The sequence below is a fragment of the Colobus angolensis genome, unplaced genomic scaffold (genome assembly GCF_000951035.1).
Source record: "Colobus angolensis palliatus isolate OR3802 unplaced genomic scaffold, Cang.pa_1.0 Scaffold237, whole genome shotgun sequence".
NCBI lineage: Eukaryota > Metazoa > Chordata > Mammalia > Primates > Cercopithecidae > Colobus > Colobus angolensis.
The window spans coordinates 2,443,565-2,451,287 of NW_012115566.1; the positions used below are offsets into that span (position 1 = coordinate 2,443,565).

The 7,723-nt window shown below is 44.5% G+C and overlaps 1 non-coding gene across 1 annotated transcript; it reads left to right on the plus strand.

Moving 5' to 3' along the window:
- The first annotated feature begins 6,106 nt into the window (after window positions 1–6,106).
- On the plus strand, window positions 6,107–6,214 carry TRNAL-CAA. The gene is made up of 2 exons: window positions 6,107–6,144; window positions 6,169–6,214. It is a non-coding gene; the product is annotated as a tRNA-Leu (tRNA).
- The last annotated feature ends 1,509 nt before the right edge of the window (window positions 6,215–7,723 follow it).

The window sequence follows — 7,723 nt, forward strand, 5'->3', positions numbered from 1 at the left end:
CTGGGAGAGAGAGTGAGACTCTGTCTCAAAAAAAAAAAGACTTTTGATTCTTAAAGGTATTCATTTAATAAAGTATTCACTAATGCATGAGCAATCCTTATGGGAAAGGGACTATGGATGTCACTTCTTTATCTCAAGGAGTACACAGTAATTAAGAGTAGGCAAGGCATACATTCAAATCTCTACCACATAAGGCACTTGTGACACAATACTTAACCTGCAAACACACTATTATATCGCAAGTGTTTTGGCAGCTACGCGAGGGCCTGCAAGGACTGAAATTTTGGAAAAGTACCAGCCTTAATATCACTTACTTCTCACTTCATTTTCCACACATCAGCAGAGGCTTGCACAAGGGAACTTACATGGAGGGTGTCTGGAGCAAAAAGATAAAACAGACCTTCAGTTCTTGAAAAAATTAGGTATGGCCTCTTTTACAGAGCTTTTCTCAACCTGGGCTCTTTCAGAATTAGAGAAGACTCATAAGTTAGGGGGCAGAGGGAAGGGGACAGTGGTGAGAAAACAGAGACATAAAGGAAAAATAAAGATGAAAGGGAGAATGCTGAAGGGCGGGAATTAGGAGTGGATAGGTAGCCTGTTTCTGTACACTTTTCCTCTACCAAATTTGTTAGCCACATTCCCAAAGATGCCCAGACTCCACTGACATCTCCCAGGCTCAAGTCTCTGCTTGCGAATCTGGATTTTAGAAAATAGGTAATGGTCCACCTTTCAACTTATGAACACCACACTATATACTATATACTATATATAGGTATATGTAGGCACATATATGTGCATGTGTATAGGTATATATTGTATATGGAGCTTGTGCCAGAAGGCAAATCAACTATATCACTAATCATATTTAGTTCCATTGACTCACTGATTGTAGGAAGAGTTCCTCAGTAAAGGCAGCAGTGCATTTAATTATACTTTGGTGCAAGCTTATCTTACTGTACCATATTCACATGGAATATCATGCAGCTCCTAAAGGTTTTTGGAAGAAACCTGTGTTTAATAATACAGAGAAAGTTCATGAACTACCATTGAGTGAAAAAAGCAGAGGGCAAAACTTTATGAATGATCACAATTTCATTCTCAGTGTATTTGCATAGCAAAATCTTAGAAGGAAATAAATCAACATACTGATGGCTATTGGTTGACTTTTGAATTTATGTATAAGTCAAATGATTATATTGTAATACTTTCTAAATTATAAAAAATGCTAAAGTAATATTTCTTTGTATTTGGTTTAACCTGACAAATGTGATTTGAGGAGCTGAATAATTCAGAATTTAGTAAATGTAGGATCTGTCACTTTGACTCTGTGACACTAAATTAAACAATTAACGTTATTGTTTTTATTGTTATTAATTCCTACTTCCAGTAGGAAGCAGTGGCTCACGCTTATAACCCCAACACTTTGGGAGGCCAAGGCGGGTGGATCACCTGAGGTCAGGAGTTCGAGACCAGCCTGGCCAACGTGGTGAAACCCCGTCCCTACTGAAAATACAAAAAATGGTCCGGTGGCGGCTCATGCCTGTACTGCTAGCACTTTGGGAGGCTGAGGCGAGTGGATCACGAGGTCAAGAGATGGAGACCATCCTGGCCAACATGGTGAAACTTTGTCTCTACTAAAATACAAAAATTATCTGGGCATGGTGGTGCGTGCCTGTAATCCCAGCTAATGGGGAGACTGAGGCAGGAGAATCGCTTGAACCTGGGAGGCGGAGGTTGCAGTGAGTTGAGATCAGGCCACTGCACTCCAGCCTGGCGACAGAGTGAGACTCCATCTCAAACAAAACAAAACAAAACAAAATACAAAAAATTAGCCGGCTGTGGTGGCACACACCTGTAATCCCAGCTACTCAGGAGGATGAGACAGGAGAACTGCTAGAACCTGGGAGGCAGACGTTGCAGTGACCTGAGATCACACCATTGTACTCCAGCCTGGGTGACAAGAGTGAAACTTCATCTCAAAAAAAAAAAAATCCTGCTTCCTTCTATTGTAGTATACCTTTGTCTAATTAGAATGTCTTAATGAGTATTTTCAGAGCACCCATTATATCGATTTCTAATTTCAGAGTTACGTTTAAGAGGGAAAATCACAAATGCAGGGAAGTTACTATTCAGGCCATGGACCTTGAGGCTCTTATAGGCTCCATATTTTTTTTTTTTTTTTTTGAGACGGAGTCTTGCTCTCTCTCCTAGTCTGGAGTGCAGTGGCGCAATCGCAGCTCACCGCAAGCTCCGCCTCCCGGGTTCACGCCATTCTCCTGCCTCAACCTCCCGAGTAGCTGGGATTACAGCCCCTCGCCACCACGCCCGGCTAATTTTTGGTATTTTTTAGTAGAGCCGGGATTTCACTGTGTTAGCCATGATGGTCTCTATCTCCTGACCTCATGATCCACCCACCTCGGCCTCCCAAAGTGCTGGGATTACAGGCGTGAGCCACCGCGCCCGGCCTAGGCTCCATCTTTGAAGCGCCTCCCCACACTGCTGTCAGGAGAGTAAGGCTCAGAAGTGGACTTGGGTAAATCTGGTTATATTCATCAGGGCACATTCCAAGGGTGGATTGAGGAGAGATTATTTGGTGGACTTCTTTATAGAATTAGGGAACCAAGAAGATGTGAGGAAATCTTCAGGGATCAGAACAGTGGGAATCTTCAATATTCCTAGGCATTAAGGGAAAAGGGAAGGGGCAGAATTGCCAGAATTTGGCATGAGTTCCAGCAACGGGAGAGGAACCACCCACTGGGAGCTGTGCCCATGGGAGGAACACAGCTTGTCCGGGAGCAAGTAGGAGAAATACTGTACATGCATCTGCCTCGCTTTCTTTGTGTCCTTTTATCTCCTGCTGCTGTCTTCCATTGGCTGAATCCCAACCGGAGCTTGGAACCAGGAGCCAAGTGATACAGCCTTCCAGGAAGAAGAAAGGCAGATAATGGATCTGGAAGTGCAAATGCAGAATAATCTGCATTGTCTGATTGTTGTTATAATTATAGTGATACCTCCCAGGAGTTTGTTGAGTGATGAATTTCTGTACTTTTTTGTTTGTTTGTTTGGACAGAATCTTGCTCCGTTGCCCAGGCTGGGCGATCTCTGCTCACTGCAACCTTTGCCTCCCGGGTTCAAGCAGTTCTCTTGCCTCAGCCTCCAGTGTAGCTGGGATTACAGGCGCCCGCCACCATGCCCAGCTTATTTTTGTATTTTTAGTAGAGACAGGATTTCGTGATGTTGGCCAGGCTGTCTTGAGCTGACGTCAGTTGAGCTGCCCGCCTCAGTCTCTCCCAAAGTGCTGGGATTACAGGCGTAAACCACAGCACTCGACCAATACTTCATAAACTTTGAATGATAGGATAAGTTGAAGCCTGAGTAGCTGATAAAAAATAGTATTTACCTCAACATATTTTTTATTTTCTCACATTGGGAGCACCGCCATTGCAAGGACGAGTATGAATAGGTTTGCCATAAACTGCTATGACAGAGGAAGTCTTGGTTCTTCCCAACAGATGCATCTCAGTAAGACTAGTATACAGGCCGGGCGCGGTGGCTCAAGCCTGTAATCCCAGCACTTTGGGAGGCCGAGACGGGCGGATCACGAGGTCAGGAGATCGAGACCATCCTGGCTAACCCGGTGAAACCCCGTCTCTACTAAAAATACAAAAACTAGCGGGGCGAGGTGGCGGGCGCCTGTAGTCCCAGCTACTCGGGAGGCTGAGGCAGGAGAATGGCGTAAATCCAGGAGGCGGAGCTTGCAGTGAGCTGAGATCTGGCCACTGCACTCCAGTCCGGGTGACAGAGCGAGACTCCGCCTCAAAAAAAAAAAAAAACAGACTAGTATACAGAAGGCTCACCTTCTGTCAAAAAAGGGTGAGGAGGCATCTGGCCTGGGGAAGAATGCGATGCAGCTTCTGGCTTTAAGCAATAGCTTGGTTCATTCTAAGTAGCCTGATAAGGCTGCAGTGATATTTTCTGGCTTTGTTATCCCAGTTTGCTTTTCTTGGAGACTTCATGAACTATATAAATAATATTTCATAAATATTTTTCTAATTATACCAATAGAATGAATCCTCTTTTAAAAATACATATGCTGGGCTGGGTGCAGTGGCTCACGCCTGTAGTCCCAGCACTTTGGGAGGCTAGGGACAGTGGATCACGAAGTCAAGAGATGGAGACCATCCTGGCCAACATGGTGAAACCCTGTCTCTGCTAAAAATACAAAAATCAGCTGGGCATGGTGGCATGCACCTGTAGTCCCAGCCACTTGGGAGGCTGAGGGAGGAGAATTACTTGAACCCAGGAGGTGGAGTCTGCAGTGAGCCAAGATCTTGCCACTGTACTTCAGCCTGGCAGCTGAGCTAGACTCCATCCAAAAAAAAAAGAACAACAAATGCTGACCTCCATGCAAGTGTTGGAATACCCCTCTAAAACTATTAGTGTGCAAAATTGTGCAGGGAACACCAGTTACTGGCCTACAATAAGATAAACTTTCTCCAACATATAATTAAATGTACTGCTGCCTTCACTAAGAAACTATTCCCACAATAATCAGTCATTCAATGGAACTAAAGATGCTTAGTGATATCGTTGATTTGCCTTCTGGCATAAGCTCCATATCTTGAAACAGACCAGACTGGTAACTAACACTTATAAATTAGCACTGGGTTGCAGACCATGCTTTGAGTGGCTGTGCTTTACACAGTTTTATGCCTCATAGTTATTTACCCCAAAACAGAACGTATCCACTGGTAATATCTACATACATTAGTACAATCTTGGATCAGTAGATAGCTAACTGGCTCTGTAGGACTAAGAGTTTATATACAAAGCAAAAAGAAGATTCTGATTTTTTAATCTTTTGATGGCCACTGCCTGATAAACAAGGCTCAACTAAAATTCATAGCACTTCTCCTTACAGTAGTGTCTGATGATAAGGCTATTGTAATACTAACTGTGTTGACCTTTGAAATACCTAATAATAAAACTTTGTGGAACAAGTACTTTTGCCTCCTCCTTTGTAGGATGAAAAGGGGACAACAGGAGCTGAGGAGAAATAGATACATTTCTAGCCAGGCACAAATAGGTGAGGTGTGGTGGCTCACACCTGTAATCGCAGCACTTTGGGAGGTCCAGGTGGGAGGATCACTTGAGACCAGGAGTTCAAGATCAGCCTGGCCAACATAGTGAAACCCCGTCTCTAGTAAAAATTAAAAAAAATTAGCCAGGCGTTGTGGCGGGCACCTGCAATCCCAGCTACTCAGGAAGCTGAGTCAGGAGAATCGCTTGAACCCAGGAGGCAGAGGTTGCAGTGAGCCGAGATCGCGCCATTGCACTCCAGACTGGGGGACAAGAGAAAGACTTCGTCTGAAAAAAAAAAAAAGAAAGAAAAAGAAATAGCTGTTGCCTCCCACAGTGGGTAACATTTGCAGAAAAGCATCTGAGAGCTCTAGAGAGAGGAGAGACAGGATTATCACTTCATCACTATAGAGCACATGCGACCCTACAGGGCAGAAGATGGTGATGTTTACTCAACTGTGCAATGAAATGAAAGATATAAGGATGACTTCCACTGGTGAAATCACAGTTCGGATAGGTTGAGGAGAAGGGGGAATGCCTAGAAATCCATGTACAGAACAGCCCCACTCTCTTGGTATGACCGCCTCTTGTCCAGAAAAGTTTCCACGGGCCCTGGGGCAGCATCATGTTGGAGCTGCTGCATCAGGACTTAAGTAACAAAGAGCAAAGTGACCCCACAGGGTCAGGATCGTAAGCAGAGGTCTATGCGGGGCAGGAGGGCTGGGTCAGAGGGAGAGGGCAGGGCCGAGCGCAGGGAGTTACTGGAGGAAGGGGAGAGGCGACGTGGAAACGTCTCCTCCACATCTTGTTCCCCAACTCCCGTCTTGGTCCCCAGTACTGTAAAAATTATTCAGTTCCGCACTAACAGTTTTACTCTTCTACCCTTCCATTCCGTAATCAGTGAATTCGGAACTCCTGTTTAGTCGGGCAAATTCCAGAGATAACTTTTCCCGCTGGGATTCAGCCAGGAGGCGAGCCGTAAGTCATCTTTACTCATCACGTGTACTTTCAGAGGCTGCGTCACAGTGCCAGGATGGCTGAGTGGTCTAAGGCGCCAGACTCAAGCTTGCTGCTTCCTGTGTTCGGGTCTTCTGGTCTCCGTATGGAGGCGTGGGTTCAAATCCCACTTCTGACATAGTATGACATTTTGTTTTTTTCCCTACCAGATTTGTACCAAGTTTCGCCAAGGAATGCCACAATAGTTCAGCCGTTTCTATCTCCGAAATTTCCCGCCCCAACAGATATTCGCCAAACAGGGTCTCGCAAAGAGAGAGGCATCTCTCTTACATCAAACCAATCGACAAACGAAAACCCCTGACTTACAGAATCCTGGGATATTTTCAGTACCATTGGACGCAGTCCCGCAGCACTGTTGGAGATCCCTTTCTCCTGCAAGAAAGTAAGCAGTGGATTTCCATCTTTTGGTCTGTGAATCAGCTGACAAAAATTAAACAAACGAAAAAAGGAAAGAAAAAAGAAAGGCACGAGAAAAAAGTCTCCATTCTCAGACAGCCCTGTAGGAACATTCCTGATTCCTGTATATCGTCTGTCTCTCTGAAAGGGGAATCAGACATTGATCTGACCAGCAACCGTCGTAAACACACACCGCTGTAGCAACGATGGTAACACCCTGTTCTTTTCCTTAGTCGTTCAACTGATCAGTCACGTGAGGGAAATTACTAAAATCTTCACTACTTTTCTGCACAGGTAAAATAATCTGTTACAAACTTCTACCAAAAGATTTCCTAGGTTCCCTCTAAAACCTAAGAGGAAGGAAACCCTAAGATTATAACACTGCTGAAAACACGTTTGGGTCATCGATAACAAAGAAATACTCATCCTGTTGAAAAGAAACTAAGTTTAAAGTTCCTTCTGAGATTGCGTCTCAGAGTTACCTGGTTTGGATATCCTTTCTGTCTCTTGTTTTTGAAGATAAAAATTGCATTATATGAAGTACTACATAGATTGAAATCTTGGTCTTAAAATTAGGATCCTAGGTATTTTTGCAATATTAACATTACCTGGGTTTTCCTCCTGTATAACTTTTAAATTATTACCCAGTAAAGTCCACTTCTAGGAATCCACCTCAGTGAAATTTCAGCTCAGCTCTATGATTGGCCTTGCCAGGTACAGTGCTTCTAGCATTTTGAGGTAGCAGATTGTTAGAAGCAACCTGGATGTCCATCAGGTATACTCTCTATGGTTTTCATACTATGCAGCAGCCTCAAGTGACCAAGCAGATGTACATGTAGCAGGATGAGTAGACTTTTCAAACCGTGTTGAGTAAAAGAAAAAAGTTAGGATTTATTTTTATTTTTTGAGACGGAGTCTTGCTGCGGCGCCCAGGCTGCAGTGCAGTAATGCAGTCTCGGCTCACTGCAAGCTCCACCTCCCGGGTTCACGCCATTCTCCTGCCTCAGCCTCCCAAAGTGCTGGGATTACAGGCGTGAGCCACCACGCCCAGTCAGAAGTTAGGATTTAAATTACGCAAATCAACAACATATTTTTCAAGGATAGTTTATTATAATTTCAGCCGGGCGCGGTGGCTCACGCCTGTAATCCCAGCACTTTGGGAGGCCCAGGTGGGCGAATCACTTGAGGTCCGGATTTCGAGACCGGCCTGACCAAAATAGCGAAACCCCAT